Genomic DNA, 24,573 nt, shown 5'->3' on the forward strand with positions numbered 1-24,573 from the left:
TTAAGCACCCAAATATTACAAAACACTACACCCACAGGTAAATATTAGCATAATATACAAATATATCTTAAAATATGCCTCTATTTAAGGAAATCTCTATGCTCATGTGTCAGCCTGGCATTCATGAAGGGCAGCTTGAAGAGTCCCTCACAGTAAGCACACATTTCTGAATGTTTCCGCTTTAAAATGAATACAGACAGGAAACACATTGTTTTCTGTCTGTATTTATCTGTAAAAATGATGAAAAACAGAAAACTGGGAGCCTAATTTATATACAATGCTTACCTGATGTTGTTGCACAAATAAATTGTGGTTTCAAAACTCATATTTTTGAGGCATGTGCGGCTGTAGATACACGTTCTGTGCATAATCCTGCTTTCTAGTGTTGTGCTCTGATGTGTGCAAGTTATTTTTCTTTGAAAAACGTATTTCGAGTGACAAGGTACGGTGACTTCTCCTTTCACTGGTAATATGCATGGTCATCGACTCTATTGTTAGAATGTCTTCTTCCACCGTTTGATTCTGACATGGGATGTTATGCTCTGGTTCAACAGAGTCGTGCTGCACTTTTCTTGCTTCATACTTTGTCGGTATTGTTATTGATCGCGGTCCTCTCTTCCGTTAGGCTCGACGACTTCAGATTTGTCAGGGCAACTTGCAGTCGACTGCGGCCCCGTGCGGGCCTTAATTCGCTCCTTAGGCATATCCCCTCACTATGTCGACACACTGTGATGGAACAGATGCCCTTTCTTTATTGTTCTCGGTGTCACACTAAATAGCATCGCACCGATCTCCACCAAGTCTGCAATCTGTGCCTCTCCCCAAACACAACAAGGCCACCTTTGAGGCTTGTCACGCCTTTAGGTTGAAAATGACTTTGCGTGACATTGGGGCTTGGTGTCTTGAAGTTTTTCGTAGAAGCCCGGACGACACACAAGACGACTTTGGTCCGAGGGTGGTCATCATTCACAGCTGTCGGCTGCAGACGAAGAGACTTTCTGCCCCATGATAGCTCTGGCTCAGAACTAGAGATCCAATACCTGCCTCCAGCTCAACTAGCTGTGAGTACTGTTCCCTCACCATCGATCCCAGCAGACCACCACAAAGTTTCAACTTCCCATTTATGAACACTCAAATCAGATTGCTTGGCCACCTGTGCGTTCTGGCCATGGTCAGCACTGATCGCCATCTTTGGAAATGCCCATCCCTAGCTCGATGCCAAAGAAAACAGTGAAGCTGACTGCTTTGGAGACAACCACTTACGCCTCGGAGTAGAGCGGCGGAGCCGTAAACTTTGGCGTCACAGCACAGCTAATTGTAAATGATCCACCTTGACACAGGCTGGGTAATTGCTCACCCTCCACAAACTGTTGCTCAACCTGCCAAAAGGCAGGTGTCATGTGAAGAGGCTTTGTCTATACCATCTCTGCCCAAACAGAAAAAGAAAACAGACAAGGCCACAAGCCCTTTACACACTAGGCTACCACACCTGCCTGCTGTACATCATTCACCTGTTACCACCTGCTTCGACAGCTGACCCTACACCATACTCACCTGAAGAGTCAATACTTTCAAATATAGGGGGGCAAGAGGAGAGACACTTTTGATATCCAACCGCAGGATGGCTACTGGGATACTTATGACGGACCCATCAGCAGATACAGACCCTTCAGCAGATACAGACCCTGATCAAGTTCCGCCCAGTACCTACCAATGTTAAAGGGTGTGCTCCGCCACTCCCCAGATATATTCAATGACTCAGTTGGAGCTAGGTTTATAGCACAAAGGGTGGGCAAGAAATATGAAGCTCCTTAGTGGTAGCAACCACATGGAAAGGAGCTAATTCTTAAACTACTGGTGACGCTCCTACACCAGATAAAGAGTAAGAGGATAGATGCTGCAGGAAAGAGGGCAATCGGACAATCAGCCAATCGTTGGCGTATCGCTAATTCCGTTGACCTTCTCTCTAGATATGATCGGGCCCACTGGGACGAGATGGAGGCACCTCCTCTAAGGACTCCCAGAAGAACACAAAAAGAGGCTACCAAATAGCGTCGGAGAGGAAATATCCAAGACACTATATATTGTGCCCTGGATACTGCAGCTAGGTGTGTAAACTCAAGTGCCTCATTACGCAGACATGCTTGGCTTCGGGTCTCCAGTTTTAAACCGGAAGTCAAGCAAAATCTACGTGCTCTTCCCTTTGATGGCGGAAATTTGTTTGGCCCTCAGGTAGATACATTTTTGGAAAAAAAACAAAAGATACTGAAACTGCAAATGCCATAAGAGCACTGCAATCACCTTCCCATTGTAGCTCCTTTCGCCGATCATCCTACTACAGAGGGTCCAGAACAACATCTCTTGAAATCTTCACTTCATACCAGTGGCCACAAACTCAAACCACCTCACCTAGCGACTACTACTGAGGCTTGTATAAAGGTAACTCCAAAGGCGGATTCACCAAACCATCTGCCACCACCACTAAGGCCCGACTTAACTCTTATTCCACTGATCACACAATACCTGTTGGAGATTGTCTACAAGGATTCTTTCCCGCCTGTTAGGACATCACCTCCAGCCAGTGGGTTTTGGATATTATCCAACATGGTAATTGTCTGAAGCTCACTTCCACACCTCATGGAAGATGTACAAGCACTCCTGAAAAAAGGAGCTATGAAGCCTGTTCATCTTCACCAACAGGGTACAGGAGTCTACTCGTCTTCCAGATAGCCAAAAAGGAATGGTTCCTGAGACTAATTTTAGATCTCAAACTCCTAAATGAATACTTTCTCTCAGAGCACTTTCACATGGTTACTCTTCAAGATGTCATCCCATTATTACAATAAGGCAACTTCATGGCTGCATTTGTCCTCAAGGACGCCTACTTCCATATTCCTATTCACCCGGCACATCACCAGTATCTCAGCTATGTAATAAACAACCAATATTGCCAGTTCAAAGTGATTCCCTTCAGGGAAAATTCACGTTTGAAATCTTTGTATAACATTTGCTAGGCTTGACCGATATTGACCAAAGCTCTCCCAAGATCTAGTTGATGGTTTTGAGGGAAACTTTCGTCAAATAGTGATAGTTACTATTTAAAAAAATATATATATATTTTGGGAATCCAACTAATCCATAACTACCAAGTTGTTATAGCTAACTCGGTAATATACATCTATTCCAACGTAGTCTAAAGGGTGACAGTTCACATTTTGCCTACAGGTTTTCACCTGTGAGTGGAACCCACCCTTTGCAGACATTATTGATCCAAATCCAGTAGTTAAAGGCGGTACTCAAAACCGAAAATGCAGGGTTCGAGGTATGTGAGCTGTCGATCACATGCTTTGCATACTCCTGCCATCTAGTGTTGGGTCCGGATGTTTGCTAGTTGTTTTTCTTTGATGAATGCTTTCCAGTCACGAGGTAGGTGACTCCTCCTTTCGGTGATAGTGCGCATAGGCATCACCTCCATTGTTAGATTTGTTTTGTCCGCCATCGTGTTTGGACGTGTATTGCTGCGCTCCGGTTTAAAACTGTTCTTCGGGTTCCCCTCGGTGCGTAATCCCCTCTACCTGTGTCGGTATTGTTTCGAACTCGTATCCCACCTCTCTGCGTATCATATCAGTCGAGAAAAACCTCTATTTCAATCAGAAAACTTCGGGAAGGCCGTCTGGCCTAACCGCGTCGGTACACTTTGCAGTTGATGGAAAGGACTCCATTCAAATTCTGACCTCGGTGCCACGCCAGGTATCTACACACCAACGCACACGAAGTGTGCAACTTGTGCTCGTCTCCGGAGCACAACGACCAGGACTGTGACGCGTGCAGATCGTTTCGATTGAAGAAAACGCTCCTCGATCGTCGGGCTCGATGTCGCGAAATGCAGAGTCAAAACATTGAACACACGGTGGACATCTACGGTGAAGGATCCAAGCACGATTTCGACGGACAAGAGGCAGAGGAAGAACAGGACGAACTTGCATCTAGTCCGGAATCTGACCAAGAGATGGAAGAAGACTTGCCACAAGGTCAACATCCTGTGAGTATCGAACACCCCTTACCCCAAAATGCAAATCAGCCCAAACTAGAGGCTTCGGTTCCATCCCGGCCTTCAGGCCAGGGTCGGCACCGAGATCGAGTCAGCCAAAGTCTGGCACCAAACCGAATACTTTAGGCTCTAAGCCGAAAACCGATTCGGGGTCGAAATCCTTGACACCGAAATCAAAGACTGCTTCGGAACCGAAACCTTTCGTGCTAAGCAGTCAATCCACCCTGGTACTTAAATCCTGGGTACCAACACCGAAAAATGCTCCTCCGATATTTGGTGCCCCAACACCCAAATCAGACCCAAAACAAAAGGAATTTTAGATAAATCCAGACACAGGACATGTCCGTACTAAACCGCCTCAGAGACGCAAACCTGAGTCAGAGGACACACTTTATCATATTCCTTTGAAGAGGAAGAATGTAGGTAGTAACCCCTCTCCTCCTCCTTCACCACGTTCCCCACTTTGGAAGCATTTACTCATTACACCAACTAATTCTCCACCTCCACCACCCGATGAGGATGATAATGGAGATGGGTGGGACAATATTTTTCCAATAGATCTCTGGAAGGATTACAAGACTGGTTCACCCACAGATAATGACCCAAATCTTTACCCTGCAAAGCCTTCCCTTCCTGACGACATTGTAGGATATCTAGAACTACTTGCTAGAGATGCAGAATATCATGGTGTACAGTTACACAAGGAATTCCTAGAGAAAGATTTCTTATTTGAAACGCTCAGTAGAACACAGAGGGCTAGCCAGACTCTACCTATGCTCAAAGGTATGATAAGACATGCCGATGATATTTTTAAAGACCTTGCGCGCGCTCGGATTCTCACCTCCAGAATAGACAAAAAATATAAGCCTGCTCCCTCTGACCCAGCTTTCATTAACCCCTTCGATGCGGATGACAAAGCCAGCTCGTCATGGGCGTTACCTGCGCTACGCGGATGAAGAGCTGGCTTTGTCACAAACCGTGCGATTTTGACATTTCAGCGCACAGCTGGAAAACCCGCTAGCGCGGTAGCGGTTAAAGGGCAGTTACCATTAAACTCTATGGTTGTCTCTAATACCCGTAAAAAGGCCAATTCACAAACTACAGTGGATGCTCCCCCTCCAGACAAAAAGTCAAAACTATTAGATGCCTCTTTGAAAAGAGTAGCCGCCCAAGCAGTAAATCATTGCCGCATTGCCAGCACCCAGGCCCTACTAGCCAGGTATGATAGGGCACACTGGGACGAAATGGAGCCAATTGCTCCAGTATGTCCCAGATGAGCAAAAAGCGGAAGCTCAAAATTTAGTGCAGGAAGGGAAGCTCATCTCCAATTCGTCAATTAGATGCGCTTTAGATACTGCAGCTAGAGAGCTCAACACCAATGTGTTATTAAAGAGACATGCATGGTTGAGGATTTCTGGTTTCAAACCTGAAGTCCAGCAGTGTATTTTAAATACTCCATTTGTCAAGGAGCATCTCATCGGTCCTGAAGTAGATAAAAATAAAAAAAGATACTGAAAAAGCCAAATCTATGGAAGCTCCGCAGTCTCCTTCTAATTGTGGCTTCTTTAGTCGCTCCTTCTATTGTGGAATAGATAATACTGCTGCCTCGTACAAAGGCAACAATCAATCGTTCTCTACAAGAGGCTTCTTTAGAGGAGGATACAGAGGTAACAATGGCAAAGGTTGGGGCAAAGGTCCCACTCCACGTAATTCCCCCTCCCCCAACAAGCAGTGACATACCTATGCTTCTCCAGATCATTTAACACCTGTCGGGGGACTTCTATAATTCCTCCCCATTTGGCAATCTCTCACCACAGACAAATGGGAATTATCCAACATGTTTATTGCCTGGAGCTTACCAACAATCCTCCAAACATTCCACCATGCTCTCACAAAATGCCACCAGAACATTTACACCTACTCGAACAGGAAGTCCAATCTCTCTTGTCCAAAGGAGCCATAGAACCTGTACAGTTACAATATCAAGGATCAGGCGTGTACTCCCTGTATTTTCTAATTCCCAAAAAGTACAGCTCCTTGAGACCTATTCGTGACCTCAGATAACTAAACCTCTACATACTATCTGAGCATTTCTATGTGGTGACACTTCAACAAGATCTCCCACTTCTACAGCAGGGCGACTTTGTGTACTCTAGACTTGACGCATATTTCCACATTCCGAGTCATCCCTTCTCATCATAAATACCTCCAATACATCATAGATGGTCATCATTACCCATTCAAAGTACTACCGTTTGGATTAATCACTACTCCTGAGGTATTTACCAAATGCCTGGCAGTAGTCGCAGCCTATCTGAGAAGACAGCACATCTACGTCTTCCCTTACCTCGACGACTGGCTCATCAGAGCCAGCACTTAACAAATGTGTCTCCAACACACTCAAAGCACTATTCACTTACATCAACTAGGGTTTACAGTGAATGTATTGAAGTCTCATATCCAGCCTTCCAACACACAGACCTATCTGGGAGCCACAACAGACACTCAAAAGCTCTAGCCTCTCCCAATTCAGGCAGCATTCACAGTATTCAGTCCCTTCTCACTCAGTTTCAGCCCAACCATTCATTACCAGTTAGAGTATTCATGCAACTGCTAGGGATGATGGCGTCTTGCATTGTAATTGTTCCCCACGCAAGACTTCACATGCGTTGCCTTCACGTCACCTTCAAGAATGCTTAGAAAGTCAGTGGAACCAGTCGCAGGGTCAGTTGACCGATCTAGTGTTGGTAGATTGCCACACCCATCGCTCTCTGCAGTTGTGGAACCCACAAAGTTTATCCAAAGGCAGACCCTTCATCGACCCTGTTCCACAGACAGTGCTAACTGCAGACGCATCGCTCATTGGTTGAGGCGCTTACCTACAAATTCACACAATCCAAGGGTTATGGAGTCTGCAGTACAAGTCTCACTATAAATCACCTAGAGGTACTAGCAGTGTTTCTGGCGCTTAGAGCTTTTCAAACTCACCTAATAGGCAATGCTGTCCTAGTCGTCATTGGTTGAGGCGCTCGCCTACAAATTCACACAATCCAAGGGTTATGGAGTCTGAAGTACACGAGTCTCCATATAAAAAACCTAGAGCTACTAGCAGTGTTTCTAGCGCTCAGAGCTTTTCATACTCCCCTAATAGGCAAATCTGTCCTAGTCCACACAGACAACAGGACAGCTATGTACTATATAGAGAAACAGGGGGGGACACACACTCTCCAACTGTCACACCTTGCACAGACAATTTGAAAATGGGCTATACACCACAAAATGTATCTCCTGACAGAACATCTTCCAGGAGTAAACAATCAAATTGCAAACCTTCTCAGCAGACTGCAACAGCAAATCCATGAGTGGGAACTTCTTCCCCAGATTCTTCTCCCATACTTTTAGAAATGATGGGATTTCCTCACATAGACTTGTTCGTCACAGCACAAAACACAAAATGCCCAATCTTCACCTCCAGTTTCCCCGAACTCGCACTCCCAAGGCAATGCCCTATGGATGAACTGCTCAGAGATATTTTCCTATGCTTTTCTGCCTCTCCCACTCATTCTGTTGGTAGTTCGGAAGCTCAGACAAACCACCGTCAAACTGATTCTCATAACTCCCACATGAGCACATCAACCTTGGTTCACCACCTTTCTGGAACTCCGTAGTTCCACACCAAAAGCTGCATCTCGCCTCCAGTCTCCCCACTCACAGCCATGGAGCAATCAGGCATCCAAATCCCAAAGGAGTCAACCTGCCGATCTCGATCCTGAAGTCATAGAGTTTGGATATTTACACTTACCACCACACTGTATGAATACCCTAAGAGGCTAGAAAGCCTACTACTAGAGCACGTTATGCAGCTAAATGGAAATGGTTGTTTATCTATTGTATCAATAACAATATCAATCTCCTTGATGCTTCAGTGCAAACCATCATCTATTATTTCTTACACTTATAGCAATCCGCACTATCCTACATATCCATTCGCTTGCATCCAGCACCAGTAGCTGCATACTTACAAAACAGACAACACATATCTCTATTCAGAGTACCAGTGATTAAGGCCTTTATGGAAGGATTAAAGAGAGTGATAGCACCAAGAGTCCCACCTGCACCATTATGGAACCTAAACATAGTCCTTACAAGGCTAATGGGTCCACCTTTTGAAGCAATGCACAGATGTCTATTACTATGCCTCTCATGGAAGGTTGCTTTTCTCATTGCTATCACTTCCCTAAGGAGAGATAGTGAACTTCAGGCACTAACTATTCTAGAACATTTCTTTCAGCTTCACAAAGACAAAGTGGTTCTTCAAACGAATCACACATTTCTTCTTAAAGTAGTTTCTGCTTTTCATATCAAGCAATCAGTTGAGTTACCTGTGTTTTTTCCTCAACCTTATTCTGTAGTAGAACGAGCTGTATACACACACTAGATGTTAGAAGAGCTCTACTATATTATGTGTAAAGAACAAACGATTTTCGCAAGACAAAACAGCTTTTTGTTGCTTTTTTGCCACCATAGAAAGGCAATCCCATATCTAAGCATTGGAAGATGTATTGTGAAATGTATCTAAACATGTTACGTGAAAGTGAAAAGAACCGTCACAATACCCCCTAGAGCGCATTCTACCTGCAAAATAGGGGCTACAATGGCCTTCTTAGGGAATATTCCCCTAGCTGCATAATTTATGCAAAGCATGGGAGCTACATCTCCCATGCCTCGAATGGAAAATGTTACTTACTCAGTAAGCATCTGTTTTTGGCATGTAGAGCTGTAGATTCACATGTGCCCACCCGCCTCCCCAGGTACCTATATCTGTTGCAGTTTTTTACCTTACATACATACACATGTACATCTCTATTCTACACTTACTAACTCCATTCTCACCCTCTGCGGGAAAACAGTCTAACAATGGAGCCAATGCCCATGTGCACTGTCACCGAAAGGAGAAGTCACCTACCTTGTGTCTGGGAAGACTTCTTCGAAGAAAACCAACATACAAACATCCGGACTCAACACCCAAAAAAAGGTAAAAATACTCCTAATGAACAAATTCACGTCTTAAGACGTAATCCTATGCTGGCTATATAATACTTATAAATAAATAGATGGCAGGAGTATGCAAAGCATGTGAATCTACAGCTCTACATGCCAACAACAGATGCTTTCTGGGTGAGTAACATTATCCTTATTAATCGCAAACATGATAACAAGATTGTGTCACTATTTAGTTTAGTAGAATCCTATGTAAGGGTTTGAGATATAGTCTCAAACACAATAGGTACAAGGTTAAAGTTGGTGCAGGGTTTGAATGATGAATAACAATAAAGATAGGAGAGCAGTTGAACATTAGAAAATATAAAATAAGATCGTCTTTCTCGTAGTCTTACCTTGTGGAATAGTGCTGTAAATAAATATTTAACGGAATAGATGCTACAACCATTAGGATGTTATTTCTGTACTCTTGTGTATTTTCTATTGGGACTATTTTTCACTGGCCCCGAACACTAGATTGTTTTTTTTCCTATACACATGAAAGGCAGGTTTAACTATGGAGGATTTTTAAACGATGTGCTTAGTTTGTGTCTAAAAGCATGTAGTCAGTGAGTCAGTACCATTTCTTTTATTGGATTTGGGTTGAAATCGTGAAGTGCCTTCTTAGGTCAAAATTCCAATGAACTTGTGAGGTCTAGGGTGTTGTCGTTTGTAGTGTTTGCTGATCGGGAGCTTATTGAGGTGCAATACTCCTGTCACTAATTGGTGCTAGAGAAAAGAAGGGGCAGTAAAACAATCCACATAGAAGCATTTTAACCCCACACCCTTACAGGAATGCCAAATATCCCTACATCTTGAGTCCCTCCAGATTTCAATGTGTGTTGCCTCTTATGTTAAATTTTGCTGGCGGGTTAGCTCAGAACAATCGCAGCATTTTAGTCACATATAAACTAAAGGAGCAAGTGTCTACCTTACCAGCTAGCCCATGTCCGTGTGAAGCAGTATGCTGTTGGATGTTGATACTGTAAAACACAATTAACCTATACAAAAAAAACACACAATGTTTGTTCTAGGTGCTCTTCTTTAGTGTCCCTCACTGTTTAAGGAACATTATGACTGGCCACTGGTTTAATAACCATCTTAAAGGCCAAACCGCTTGGGGCTTTATCGTAGAAAAGCACATTATGATGACCAGAAGGGTGGGATGGGTGGGCTCTTCTCCTAACAATATCAATGGAAACTGCGTGGTTGTCAACTGTTACAACCAGTATGCTGTAAGAAGCATCATTACAGCCCTATCAGACTATCCTCCTCTCTACGCAGATTATTGCTTCCCCATTGGGGAATTTTTATGTGCCATACCACCCCTGTAGCGTGAGACTGCTAAACAATCCCCTACGCCCCCCTTTCTTCCCATCACAAGACTTCCCCAGTCCCCATAGAATAGCACCGAGATTCGAGCTAGGCAATAGATTCGCCCCACTGTATGATCTAGAGGCCTGCGACTGACTACCTACGGGGGAAAACACAGGTATCCCTACCATCATTAGCGAGCCTTCTAACATCGCCGGTGTACAGAATACTGGAAGCCCGACAATGCAGTCCAGGGGGACACTGGAGGATAATCTATCAAATAGAAATGGTTTACTGAGCGACTCAGGAGCATTGTATCCACAAAACCAGACCAGTCCAAAATAAGAGGGGGATATACCTAGCCACGTGGAAAGTGGCAGGCCTTGCACCAAAGTTAGATAAGGCATAGTGGATAGCCCTATGGCAGGATCGAGATGATATGTCTTCAGGAGACATGGGCTGTGGTCCCAATATCCATAAATGGCTATCGCTCATTCCAAACCAACGCAGTCCTCTACTTAGCAGGAAGACCTAAAGGGGGCCTAATAACCCTAATCTCAAATACGCTACCCATTAAGATCTTAAAAACCGAAAACTCCTCCCCTTACTTTAGAAGGACGTCATCAGTGTTGTCTATTAATAAACAATTACAATAATAATTTTGGCTGCAACATGGTGACAGAGACACACTAGACAAATAACTAGAGGAATTTATAAGGTCCTTGTCAGGTAAATATCTCCATATTATATGGTTAGGTAATTTTAATTCTCAACCATGCCCCAACTCATTGGACACAGTTGTGGTATGATTGATAAGTCCATTTCAAACACCATGAATACGCGAATACCTTAAATAGGTTTTTTATCGTCAAAGAATCTAGAAGTGTACAATAAAATGTGAGCGGGAGGGTTAGAAAAAAAACTTTTTTCGAGGTGACTCTAATTCCACTTGAGATTTTATAGTGGCAACCACTAACTGTTGGGGATACCTTTATCACACAGACCCTCTATTGTCAAATTTTAGTGCTCACACAGCATTACTTCTTGAGCTTTCTGGCTTCGGAATCCTTCCTATAAAAACTGAGAGGGTACCAAAACCAATTTTGGCTAGGTTAAATGGATATCAGCTGAAATGGGATAGTATAGATAAGACCAAAGCCACTCAGGAAGTCATAACTAATGAGCTCAAATCGGTTATAAGATGTCTATCAGGCGACGCCACCAGATATTTCTTTTTTTTTTAGTTTGAAAAGCTTTATTGAGTAAATGAAGACAATGTAAAACATCAGTACAACTGCAGGGAGATAAAATACAGTATAAGAAGAAACAAAAGTAAGCCTTGTGTGTATAAATAATAACCTCAAAGAGGTAAAGAATATACCAAGGTAAAATGCTTTTATAACTTTTAGAATTTTGGGGAGGGAACAGAAAGAAGAAGGAAAAGAGAGAGAGGGGAGGGAGGAAAGGGAGGGGAAAGAAACATCAATAATAGAGCAATAATAAAGCTATTACATAATGTAATTATATTAATAGTATGTAAAAAAAAAAACATCTTATAGCAGACAAATGAATATGAAGCTAAATGGCACATTTGGATAGGTAATCTGTTAAAGGGGACCATAATAAATCACGTTTAATCAGAAGGGAGGTAGAAGAGGCATATGCACGATCTAATCTATGGTGATGACAAATTAAATTCCACCATGCAGCATATTCGACATTCTTGGTATCTTTCCAATTGGTAGTAATGATTTGAAAAGCAATAGCAATACATAAGTCAATGAATTTGCGAGTAAATGGTGGAACTTCCCAGACTGGAGCTAAACCACCCAGAAAAACCAGAGAAATATCAAAGGGTATATTATTAGATAAAATTTTGTTCAGGGAAGACCAAATACGTGACCATTTAAAAAGATCACAAGGAGTGTAAAACAATCTATTGTAAAAATAGTATAGGGTCTGCGTGGTACTAGCGGAGCCAGAAGTTGAATGGAGTTGAATGGAGTTGAATGGAGTTTAGACCAAATAGAATCCCAGGTGGACTCGAGGAAGGTTTGGCCAAGGTCTAATTCCCAAGAAAGTTCAAGTTTTGTTTTGGGCCTCACTAAAGGTGAGGGAGAAAGTATTTTATAAATGGCTGAGGCTTTGAGGGGAATGTGAAAATTGGGAGGGGAGGATAAGAGAGGGGGAGTGCAGGAAGTGGGTGCATCTTGTATGATATTGGAGTGTAGTGAAGGAATAAGTGTGAGAAACTGTGAAGAGAATTTATTGGAGATACCAAACGAGTCACGAAGTATCTGAAAAGTCGCTAGAGAGTTATTAAGAAGAAGATGACTATAAGTAAGGATTCCTTTATCAATCCATTCCTTCCAAAAAAGGGCACGGTTGCGAAATTTAAGAGATTTATTGTACCACAATGGGGTATTCAAGTGAAGAGTAGAGGACGAGGAAAAGGAGCGGAAAAGAGCAACTACAAGGGCTTTCGAATGTTTGAAAATAGGCGAAGAGAATTTTGAAGGTGGCTGAGTAAGGTTAGAAGCGGTGAGAAGAGAGAAAGGGGAGATTTGTGTTGATTCTAAAGAGCTCCAGGATGTAATAAGTGACGAAGGAGAGTCAAGTAAAGAAGGCCAGATTTGTTTAAGGGAGAATGCAGAATGGAAGCGTGAAATGTTTGGAAAGTTGACTCCACCAAGATGTTTAGGTTGTTGAAGACGGGATAAGGCAACTCTGGCTTTATGATTATTCCATAGAAATTTAGAGAAGAGACTGTTGATGGATTTAAAGAAGAAATGAGGAAGGGGAATGGGAAGCATAGAGAGATAGAAATTCACAATGGGAAGGAGCATCATTTTAATAGTAGAGAGACGACCCCACCAAGAGAGAAAAAGAGACCAGCGATCAATAAGAAGAGAGTTTTTTTAGAATATCAGAATGATTGATTCTAACAGTCTCTCTAGTGGAGTTAGCGTAAAGAATACCAAGACACTTGATATGGCTAGTGGTCCATTGGAAACCAGAACCATGAAACATATGTGGGAGACAAAATTTATTGAGAGGGAGAATTTCTGTTTTGTCGATGTTCAATTTATATCCAGAAACAGAGGAATAGTCGTGTAGTAGAGAAAAAAAAGCGGGAAGGGAGACCGAAGGGTTAGAAATGTAAAGCAAAATATCATCCGCATAGGGGGTGAACTTAATTTCCACATTCTTAAAAATAAAACCAGAATAAGAAGAGGATTGACGAATCTTCACGAGGAAGGGTTCCAACGCCAAAATGAAAAGAAGAGGGGAAAGAAGACATCCCTGTCTGGTACCTCTATAAAGGGGAAAGTATTTGGACTGCATACCGTTGATCCAGATAGAGGTAGATGGAGCAGAATAGAGGAGTTGGACATATTTAAGGAAAGTGGGGCTAAAGCCATGCCAACGCAAAGCACCAAACATGAAGTCCCAATTAACCCGATCAAAGGCCTTCTCAGCATCAAGAGTAATTGCAGCAAGTGGGGTATTCATTTTAGCGGAGAGGTGAATAATATTGAGAACAGTTCGAGTTATCGGTGATGGATCTACCTTTAACGAAACCGGATTGATGGATATTAATCAGTTCAGGAATAATGGAATTGATGCGAAGAGCTAAGAGTTTCGCAAAGATCTTGCAATCAGTGTTGATTAATGAAATAGGCCTATAATTCTTGCACAGGGAGGGATCTTTATCTTTTTTGGGTAAAAGGACAAGCATAGCCTGTGTGAAAGAACCTTTGGACTCGCCGGTGATGAAAAAGTGATTGAGTAACTGGAGTAGATAGGGAAGTAAAACAGATTTGAAATGAAAAAAAAAGCGAACTGTAAAACCATCGGGACCAGGAGTTTTATCTTTGGGTAAGAGCGAGAGGGCAGCAAGAATTTCCTTTTCTGAAAGTGGAGCATCACAAGAAGAAAAGTCAATCAGCGGAGTGGAGGGTTTGGGAATTGACTGAAAAAAAGCATCTAATTGATCAGTAGAGGGAGTGGATTCAGGGGTGTAAAGAGAGGAATAGAACTGTACAAAGCAGTCGAGGATTTTAGCATCAGAGGAATGAATTGAACCTTGTGGGTCTTTGATGGAGGTTATTTTAGATTTTTGTTTTTTGATTTTAAGATAGTTCGCAAGAGCTCTACCGGCTTTATTTCGACCACCGTAAATTTTTGCATTAAATTGGAGAAGTTGATTAGAAGCAGAGTCCCAGGTGTGTTTATTAAACTGCATTTTAGCGGAGATGAGAGAAGATAAAGAATCGGGGGAATTGGAGAGATGTTCAAGTTCTTTAATGCGTGTAAGAAAGGAAGAAGCTTGGGAATGTGTTTTCTTCTTTTTGCGTGACACATAATCGATAATACAGCCACAAGCAGTAGCTTTAAAAGCATCCCAAAGGAAGTGAAAATCAGAGGAAGTGTTTGAATTATTTGTAAAGAACTCATCCATAAATTGAGTGAAGTGTGTTGTAAAGGCAGGATCCAGTAAAAGGGAGTTATTAAAACGCCATCGGGAAGACTGAGGTGTAGGGGAAGGGTAGTCCATATCTAGAATAACGGGGGCATGGTCAGAAATGAGGATGGAGCCTATTTCGGAATTAGTCATGAATTGAAAAGCGTGATGTGTTAGAAAGATATAATCGATACGGGAAAGGGAAGTATGTACAGGAGAAAAAAAAGAAAATTCCAGGGAGTCAGGGTGAGAGATTCTCCAAGAATCTATGAGACCTCTGGAGGAGATGGATTTATGGAAGGATTTCTGCATTTTATTAGGAACATAACGCGTTTGTGATTTGCGATCCAAAAATGGGCCCATCAATTGATTGCAGTCCCCCCCAACAATCATGTCCTCATTAGCATTGGAGGAGATGAGGGAGGAAAAATCGTGCCAAAAGGAGAGATCAATACCATTCGGACCATAAACATTACAGAGGGAGAGATGAACATTATTTACAGTACAGTTTAGGAACAACCATCTACCATCAGCGTCAACAGTTTTTTTTTGTATTTGAACAGATAAAGTCTTATGAAAGAGTATAACCACACCATTTTTATGATTAACAGCAGGAGAACAGAAAACGTCGCCAACCCATTGTCGACGTGACATTGATAAGTCTTGTGTAGAGAGATGTGTCTCTTGAAGAAATGCAATTTGACATTGCAACCGGGCAAGGTGGGATAAAACTCGCTGTTTCTTAATAGGGTTCCGAAGACCCTTAATATTCCAAGAAATGAATCGGAAACCTTTCATGAGGAGAGAGTAAAAGAGAAATAGGGAAAGGAGACAAGACAAGTAAGAGGAGAAAATAGACAAAGGAATAATTGGAAGAAATGAGTAGCATACAAAGTAGGAAGGAAGATTGAATAAGTAAGAGAGCAAGCAAAATGGAAATAGGAAAACCAATTAAAATAAAGCAGGAGTAGTAGATAAACGTGCAAAACGAGGAAATATGTACGAAAGAGGAAAAGAGTGGAGAATTTATTGCCATAGTGCCAGAGTAAGAAGAGGGAAGAGGATAAGAAAAAAAGAGAAGGAATAGTCCAGAATGAAGAGCAGTGAAAAAAGGGAATGAAGAGAACAAGGGAAAGAGAGATAGAGAGAGGAGGGAAGGAAGAGGGGAAAAGGAAGGAGGAAAAGGGAGGAGAAACCTCCCGAGAAAAAAGATAGGATAGAGAGGATGGCCAAAAGTCGGAGAGCTTTAGCCATAAATTGCGCACAACGAGAACAGAACGAACAATAGAGTGAGAGCGGGAGCAGCAAAGAGAGACAGCCGCATAAAATAAGTATAATGCGGGAATCTGGACTCAAAGAAAAGCTAGAAGTAAAAGAATAACAGAAAATAGGGAGAGAGACCAGGCCCGACAATTTAATACAAGTGAAGGAGACTTACCAAATAACCATGAAGGAGGACGGCGTACTGGGGTAGAACAGAGACAATCAAATAGTGACTTAACAAAACGGAGGAAGGGAGAGGCTAACAAACCAGGACCGGAACACCCAATCTAAAAAACAAGAAAGGAGCAAAACATCACGTTATGAGAAGAAAAGGAAACCGGCCATAACAAAATAGAATCAACAAAACAAAAGCAAGAGAAACATTAAGAGCCACTGTGGTCCATGTTGTCCACCCTATGTGTCGATGAACTTGCGAAGGTCTGCAGGATCGTCGAAGCTGTAGGACCTTTCTTTGTATGTAACCTTGAAAAAGCATGGGTGAATGAGTCCATATCTGGCATTCATAGCACGAAGTGTGGGTCTTAAGTCCAAAAATTCTTTGCGACGGTCGGCTGTCGGCTTTGATACATCTTGGGTGAAAAAAAGTTTATAACCAGACCACACTAGCTGTTTATGTTGTTTAGCAGAATGGAGGACTTCCATGAGGTCGGAGTAAAGAAGAAAGTATGCAATTATGCCCCTGGGCTTCGAGGAAGCAGAAGAGTGTTTAGGACCAAGGCGGTGTGCTCTCTGTATGTTAACGTCCAGATGTTTAGGGATACCTGTGATTGGCGAAACTTGAGATTTCAGAAAGGCGATGATATCAGATCCCTCTGAATTTTCTGGAACACCATAAATACGCAGGTTGTTGCGCCTATTTCTATTTTCTAAATCCTCTGTGGTTTTTTTAAGCAGCACAACTTCCTTAGTGAGACGTTCAACCTTAGCAGTAACATCACTGATATGTTGTTCAACATCAGTCACTCTTTTGTCTAAGGAAGACCATTTTTCGTCGATTTTCTGTAACGTGGTAGTAGTGTCTGCCATAAAAGGCCTAATAAGGCGAAGTTCTTCCATAATATCCTCAAGTGTTATGGGGAGAGGAGATTTGGAAGGCGAAGGAGGATATATCTTGACGCGTTTACTGGTATTAGCAGATTCTGTGCGAGACGCAGGAGTCACAGATGAGGCTTTAGAACTCTGAGCGTGTTCCATTGTGAAAAAGGCAGAGTTTTTTTTGTTGTTGCTGAAAGCGACAGGAGAGCCACTAAAAAGAGATTAAATTGAAAGCAGACAGAATTAGGCGTGTAGGTAAAGAGGGCAGGTGACAACTAAAGGAAGGCCAGTGACGGGATTGTTCTAATCCAAGAGTTCAATAAACAGGAGCAGCAAAGTCAGTAGATGCAATACTCAAAACAGACGAAGTATCAAATAAATGTGGTATGCAGAGACCATGGAGCAATGTTAAGTGGAGGAAATGAGAGCGTGGCAATTTAAATGAGAGAAGAACATCTTCGATGACATACAGCTTCAGACAAAATTAAAGTTAATAGATAAAATGGCGGTCATTATCCTGACTGGTAGATCCTCACAGGGAAAGCGGAGGTCAGTATCCAAAAACTGAAGAGGCAAATATGTTCAGAGGAAGTTCCACATGACAAGTCCACCAGTTAATGATAAGAAAAAAGTGCCAGAATAAGCTAAGTAGCTTAAAACGAAATTCAGGACCAAAAAAAACGATATGAGGAAAATCAAAATGGCGGCCGGAATTTGATTAGGCAGTTAAAAGTATTTCCATTGAAAAAAACAAAGCATGGAAGTCAATAAGCATACCCTTGTAATCAGGGAGACTTCTGACGCTGGAATCGGCGTCTAATTTGTATATTTGCCGCTTCTGTGAAATCCTTCGTGTGCGAAGCGCCGCAGCTGTTGCGGAGCTCACGGAAGAGCGGCCATCTTGGCTACCGCGTCGCGCGCTCTGCCACCAGATATTTCAATTACTTATTTTATAGAAATTAATCAGGAGATAAAATTAACCCTTTATCGGCGTACATCAAAAAGAGAGAGACCAGAAACATGATGGTTCGACGCAACTGTACACAGGCCTTAAATAACCTCAGTGGGGCTCTGAAAGTATCATCTAGAAACAAACCCCAAATTAAGGATCTATGAATTGTATATGAGAGCCCGTAAAGTACGGGCAGTTGAGTTCAAAGATGAGGCATTGCAAAACCTTGCTAAAGCCACATTCCTTAATAACAGTGGGCTTCTGAAAGGAGTAAATGCTCCTTCCTGCAAGAAAGAGCAGGAGAAATTACTAGACAACCATGTGGATGAAAACGCATGGGTGTTGCAGTTTGAGGTGATATTCGGCGGCGCGAGTATCCCCGGGGGCGAATTCAATACCCTCGCAGAGACCCCCATTAACTCTATAACTTTTAACCTGGAGGAAATAATTCTTGGCCTTGCCAAATGTATTCATTCCAAAGCTCCAGGGCCGGAGGGGGCCCGAATTGACTACTTTTTAGAACACCAAGACCTATGGGCCCCACTGCTAACTAACATATTTAACGCAATTGTTAAGACCAGCCCACCTCCATCATGGAGAACAAGCATTATAGTGCCAATATATAAAAAAGGGGACAAATCAAACCCCCAGAACTATCGTCCTATCTCCCTTCTGGATTCCACCACGCTCCTAGGGTGTGTCTTACATAACAGGTCTAGAAGATTGGGCAACGGAAAATAACATCCTGATGCCTTCCCAATATGGATTCCTGGAGGGTAGAGGCACTAACAACCAATGTTTAAACTTAAGCTTGATTATTTCCAAATACACTAGAGCAAAGAAAGGGAACATATATATGGCCTTTATGAACATTTTGGCAGCCTTCGACTGCATAGTCCACTCTAACCTCTGGACAATTATGGCTGTGATAGACTTTAGGTTGATCACCCTTATAAGACAAGTGTATTTACAGGCGACCGCAACAGTCCGTTATGGAAGGGATGGGTAATGCACTAGAGACTTGAGTATAATGAGGAGTCAGGCAAGTTTGCGTTCTGGTTCCATTTTTATTCTCACTTTATACAAACTGAGTGGAGGGAGTCTTAAAATTATGCACTCCTGACGTCCCACAGCTCCCCTCAGGGCCGCTACCAATCCTGGCTTACGCGGACGATGCCGTCCTGGTAGCCAGTGCAGGGGTAGCACTACAACGCCTAATTGACACTTATGTGGCCTTTATGTCCTCTATGGACCTCAAGGCCAATGAGTCAAAACAAAAACTTTAATCTTGACGGCAGGACTACCACCCCCAACCCCCCTCCCTCCCCCCCCCCCACACCGGCCTTAAAAAAACAAACATATTGGAACTCGTAAACTGCCCGTTGTAGAGACTTTTTCGGATTTAGGGGTTGTATTTGACACTAGACAAACCTGGTCAAAAACATGGTGGGTAGCAGGGCCCAAACAATAAAAAAGATTTATATTGCCAAAGTGATTTCGCCAGCCACCTGTGGGGAAGGAGTTTGGGGCACAGTACGAACCGATTCCTTACAGAAGTCGGAAAATCGGCTTCTCAAGAGGACAGCCTCACTGCCCCCCTCCCCCCTTTTCAAACCACGCAACTTATCTAGAACTGGATATGCCCTACGTGTCTGACATGGTGAGGGTGGCTCCGACCATGCTTTGGCATTTTATATGGAACCCGGACACAGTTGACCTTAATCAATCCATCATATTAAATTGTCTTACTTTGGATAAAGCTCAAAAGATCCCTTGGCTGGAATAGGTTAAACAACTTTGTACTCACTAGGAGTCCCTGAACTGTACGTTAACCCTACCTTCTCCAGGTTCCCTGAGAAGAAGCTAAAGGCACTAGCACTGACAAAAGTAGCATACAAAAGGAATTAGTCCCAGAAGACAAAAACAACCGTAATGACCTTTCACTCGATTTCACGAATGATAGATGGCGAATACTCCCATTTGGACTCAGTAAGGAACTTGCCGCACAGGTTTATTTTATTAAGGTTTCGTCTAAATCTTATTCCCCTAATGCTGGGTTTTCCCCCCAAAACAGTATGCTCATAGTAATTTGCCAAAATGTCCATGTGATAACCTATCGGCTCAATCTGATCTCCTCCTTCTCTTTTTTTGCCATTTCTATAAGGACCAGAGAGCCAGATATATCAAACCTCTCTTAATGGGCCGTGATTTCAGGCAGTGTTGTGTTGCTCTGTTTTATCTGAAGTAGCTTCATGACCCTTTTGTATGTTTCTGTGTAGCCTCTTTTTTATGGGCCTGTAAGCGCAGGAGATATTTATTAGAATTAGAGGCTTATGCTAACTGTTCGTTTAAATACATTGAACATTGGACGATGGGCTCTGTCATAATTTTTATGTGCATATTTTTAAAGTTTTATTATGTTTATTGTTTAAAGACCAGTCAATGAATTGCGTAATTTGCACAGATTAATTCTATATATTATTGCTTTGGGGTATGAATTTGTACATTGCACTGAGAAGAATGTCACTATTGTTATCTCTTTAGAAAAAATGTTTACTTCGATCTATGTTTAAAATTAGATCGAATAAAGTTATTGAATCAACTGGCCATATAAAATTGCATTCCGTCAGGCATGCAATTGTAACCGTCCATTCTCCTGCCTGTCTGAGCTTTCAGTAGTATTGGCTTGTTGGAGAAAGACTTCATGTAGCTCAGCAAACTTATTGTTAGGAAGATGTGATCTCGTTGGTCACTGTAAACAATCACTGGTTTACTATGGTAATCAAAACCAAGTCATAGTGCATATAATAAATATTTGAAGAACTAGTCACTCATCCGTTTGACAGCAAATGTGCTCATTACTTACAGGAACAATTATGCATTGAGAACAGAAGTGCTTGTTGTCTATTTTAGAATTTCTGTAAGAGTGATAACTTATTTTGACCCAGTTAATGTACATCTTTTATGGTCTTCTGATATATATTATCACTGAGCACTTTATTTGGTTAAAATATATTAAATTATCTAGTGATCTGAACTCGTTTTTGGCTTTGTTCCTGTATGCACTGAGCTTCTCTCTATAAGTACTAAGCACATGAATTGTCAAATGTACACATTACTAGTCCTTCCAGTGTTTTATTGAGTTGACCTGAACTAGCCCCCAGAGGATTACATTGGCTGTAGGGCACCCTGTTGAACTGAAGTATAGCACTTTGCTTCTGAATTTCATTATGGATCATATCTTTAAGAGTGTCTGTTAGTGAACCAGTTAAAGTTATTTTTCCAAAGTTAACACTGATTGAACACAAAGGTTATTTAAGTGTTATCTATTATGTTATGTAGTCTGAGATATTTCTATCCACATACACCTGCTGGCGAATGCCGTGGCTGCTCACTCACACTACCAGGAGAGAATGAAGTGGAAAAGGAGTCTTTTGGCTATCGTGTTTGGAGTGCAAATGTTTTGTGGCCCTGGCACACCAGTGATAAACATCATCTCCTAAATGTTAATGCCATGTAGCATCTGATGGCCCTGTGACCTTGAGAGAAGTCCTTATAGGCACTAGATGATGGTGGTCGGATCATGGATAAAGTCCTGGTTTACAGATTAACCTCCTTGAGATTTTGTGCAGTGATCAAAAGATGTGTTGCTTGCGAGCCATATAAAAAAAAGTATAAATACAGAGTTGAGCGAACATAGAGATGATACTGGGTAAGAAGAACCACTGAAAGCGAAACATAGCGCATTTTAAACATTCCTGTTTTTAATAGTAATCTTAGAATGAACATATAACGTATTTTCCACATATAATAAAACAGCAACCAATCAGGACTCGGAGCTCCCTGTCACCGACTGCATTTAGGTATCAAGCATTTCTCTCCCAGTAGGTGTACGTCAGAATATTGCATTTGGAGGCCAAGCAGTTCTCCCTCTTTGGATGTTTCACCAGAGTAGCTGCTCTGTTCACTCATGGGTGCCCTGTGTTTCTCCTCTGGTGTTGAAGTTAATCATTCTTCAAGTAGATATTCTTAGCCCTGGCATAGACTGTTTAATCAACGTCGATTGAGGCAGTGGCCGCGCCATTCGAAAATGACTGGCATTTAAGGATTGGTGGCTGACGATTGTGTCTATAATGCACACAGGAAATCCAGCTGTTAAGTAACCTTTTTCCAACGTCAGCTGTTTGGCTCAAGCACCATTTGAAATTACCTGAGAATTATTAATGTGGTAATAGCTCAGTGAACTCTCACCTGTGCCTATTATCTCCTACATTCAGATCACATAGAATTAACCATAGGTATTTGGGGATAAAACCGGAAGTGAAAGAGGGCCTCTATGAAAGTGTAGTCCCCTAGGTCAGATCATGTATGTTGTAGCTGAACTCCCATCTAATGGTGTAATATTTATTTTTACTATAATATTAAATTACTGTATTTTAGCAAAGACAAGCCCTTGGCAGTGATTTACTTGGTCTCTTTAACAGTTTGAGTCCCGAGTCTGCCCACCTCACTACCTCCCTTTAAAGTCTTTAAATTCTCACCCTCACTGCTCAGATAGTGAAGTGTGGACGGGCTGTACTAGGCCCAGCTTTCAGAGCCATAAATAGAAAGGACTGCAGTAGTAAATGACCCAGTCCCCGCAGTTGTGGCCCAATACATCCTTTTTGCCTTGTGCTCCTCCCCCCAAACACTGGGTCTGACAGTTAATATGCCTGCTCAAACTGTTCTTGTAGTTCACTGATTGCCTTTACAATTCACACACTGCTCTTTAGGGTCTCTTCATGCTGGTCCTATTGATTGCTGCACTTCCTTAAACAAGACTGTCTTTTTTCTGATGACCAATGAGGGACATTAGTAAAGTTAGATGAAAAGAATTCCCTGTGAAAGGACCATAAATATGAAGAAATATTTTTATTTTTATTTTCAGTAACCGTTGTTATCACATACTGGCCCAACGCTTTGCATCGTGTGTACCAAATGGAGTGGCTCAGTGACTTAAAAACACAAGAACTTCAAGCCGGTGACACCTACTCTGTGATCTGACACAGGAAAGAGCCTAGCCTTTATGCGCAGTCTCTATTGTTTAAGTGCAATACCGCCCAATCAGCAGCATACTGAATGTTCTGGAGTCTTCGATTCGGGTTTGTAGAGGACCTGACGAAGGGGTTTTCTTTAGTTGAGGTGTAGTTCATTTAGCAGGTTCAAACTGCATATGTTTAAAAGCTATATTATCCTCTTTGATGGATGCTGCTGTGTCTGCATGCTTAGACACGCTTTGTTGTGCATCTCCTTTTTAGGTCCCACGCATGCCCTGGTCTGGCGAGACATTTTGTAGCTGGCTTTTAAAAGTGCTACTTTTGCCGGCCACCAGCTTGCTGTCACGCGCACAAACGTGCGCGACGTGCACAGCTGCCATCAGACTTTCGCCCCGCGCGGCCATTGCTTGTTTAATGTCTAAACTTAAGTGTTTGTATTTTCAAGTAAGTTCGTTCGATGTGTGTGTACATTCCTGCACCTTTCCACAGCCCTGGATTTAATCTTTCCCATAGTAATTAGTGAGCCCTGATAGCCTAATCAGAAGAAAATAATGAACAACTGATGGCAGGCAACTTGTTCTGGAAATGTTTCTTTTATTTGCAGACCAATGCTAATTACAACTCTGTTTTCATTTTTGCTGTAAAGTGCCTTCTGAAACGCAAAGCCACAAAAGCTTGGGGGCAAGTAAACTGGGGCTCACCGCTGTGATCTATTACTGTGCCCACTGAAGGAAAGGGTTTGCTGTGTGATTACTAGAAGCACTGGCTTAAGATGATATTTCCCCTTAGTTTTCATATAAGAGAGGCAGCGGTGCCGCCGGGCAAAAGATCTCAGATGCCCAAATCTTTCATAGATTCCACTCTGCACAATGTGCCTCTCGTCTCTGCCTTACAAATCTCTGGAGCTTACAAATGACCAGGTCACAGGCTGAGTCAGCCTTACTGGGATTCAAACCTGTTTCAGGAAAATCACTATATTAAGTGCTCACCTTACTGAGCTGTACTGCCATAAATCGGTGCTGGATGCATTCCAACAAGTCCGATACAGGGCTGTGGACCCAAGAGGCTCCTTCATAACTACACAGCCCTTTTCAATGCCCTTGTGAAACACATCTCTGCATCATTCCCAAAGCCCTACGCACCAAAACAGCCTTCATGACCAGCATTCAAACGTACAGCACACCCTGCAACCAGTGTCCTGCCAGGAAAGGAAAAGCCATGATGCAGACTATGTCAAAACACAAATTGGCCCAAGTTGGTGGCCGATCTGCCATGGCGGTCACCCACCTCTACAAACTCACTTTCAACCACCATCAAAGCCGCACGCCATCTTCTAGGTTTCAGAAAATGAAGACAAGACCAACCTTAGTTCCCATGCATGAACAACTAGTCACCA

At 42.4% G+C, this 24,573-nt stretch overlaps 1 protein-coding gene across 13 annotated transcripts in view; it reads left to right on the forward strand.

Moving 5' to 3' along the window:
* Window positions 1–24,573, forward strand: part of EIF4G3 (eukaryotic translation initiation factor 4 gamma 3) — a 1,426,031-nt gene that overhangs the window by 585,388 nt on the left and 816,070 nt on the right. The gene's annotated exons all lie outside the window — the stretch shown is intronic.

This window comes from Lissotriton helveticus, chromosome 5_1, assembly GCF_964261635.1.
Source record: "Lissotriton helveticus chromosome 5_1, aLisHel1.1, whole genome shotgun sequence".
Taxonomy (NCBI): domain Eukaryota; kingdom Metazoa; phylum Chordata; class Amphibia; order Caudata; family Salamandridae; genus Lissotriton; species Lissotriton helveticus.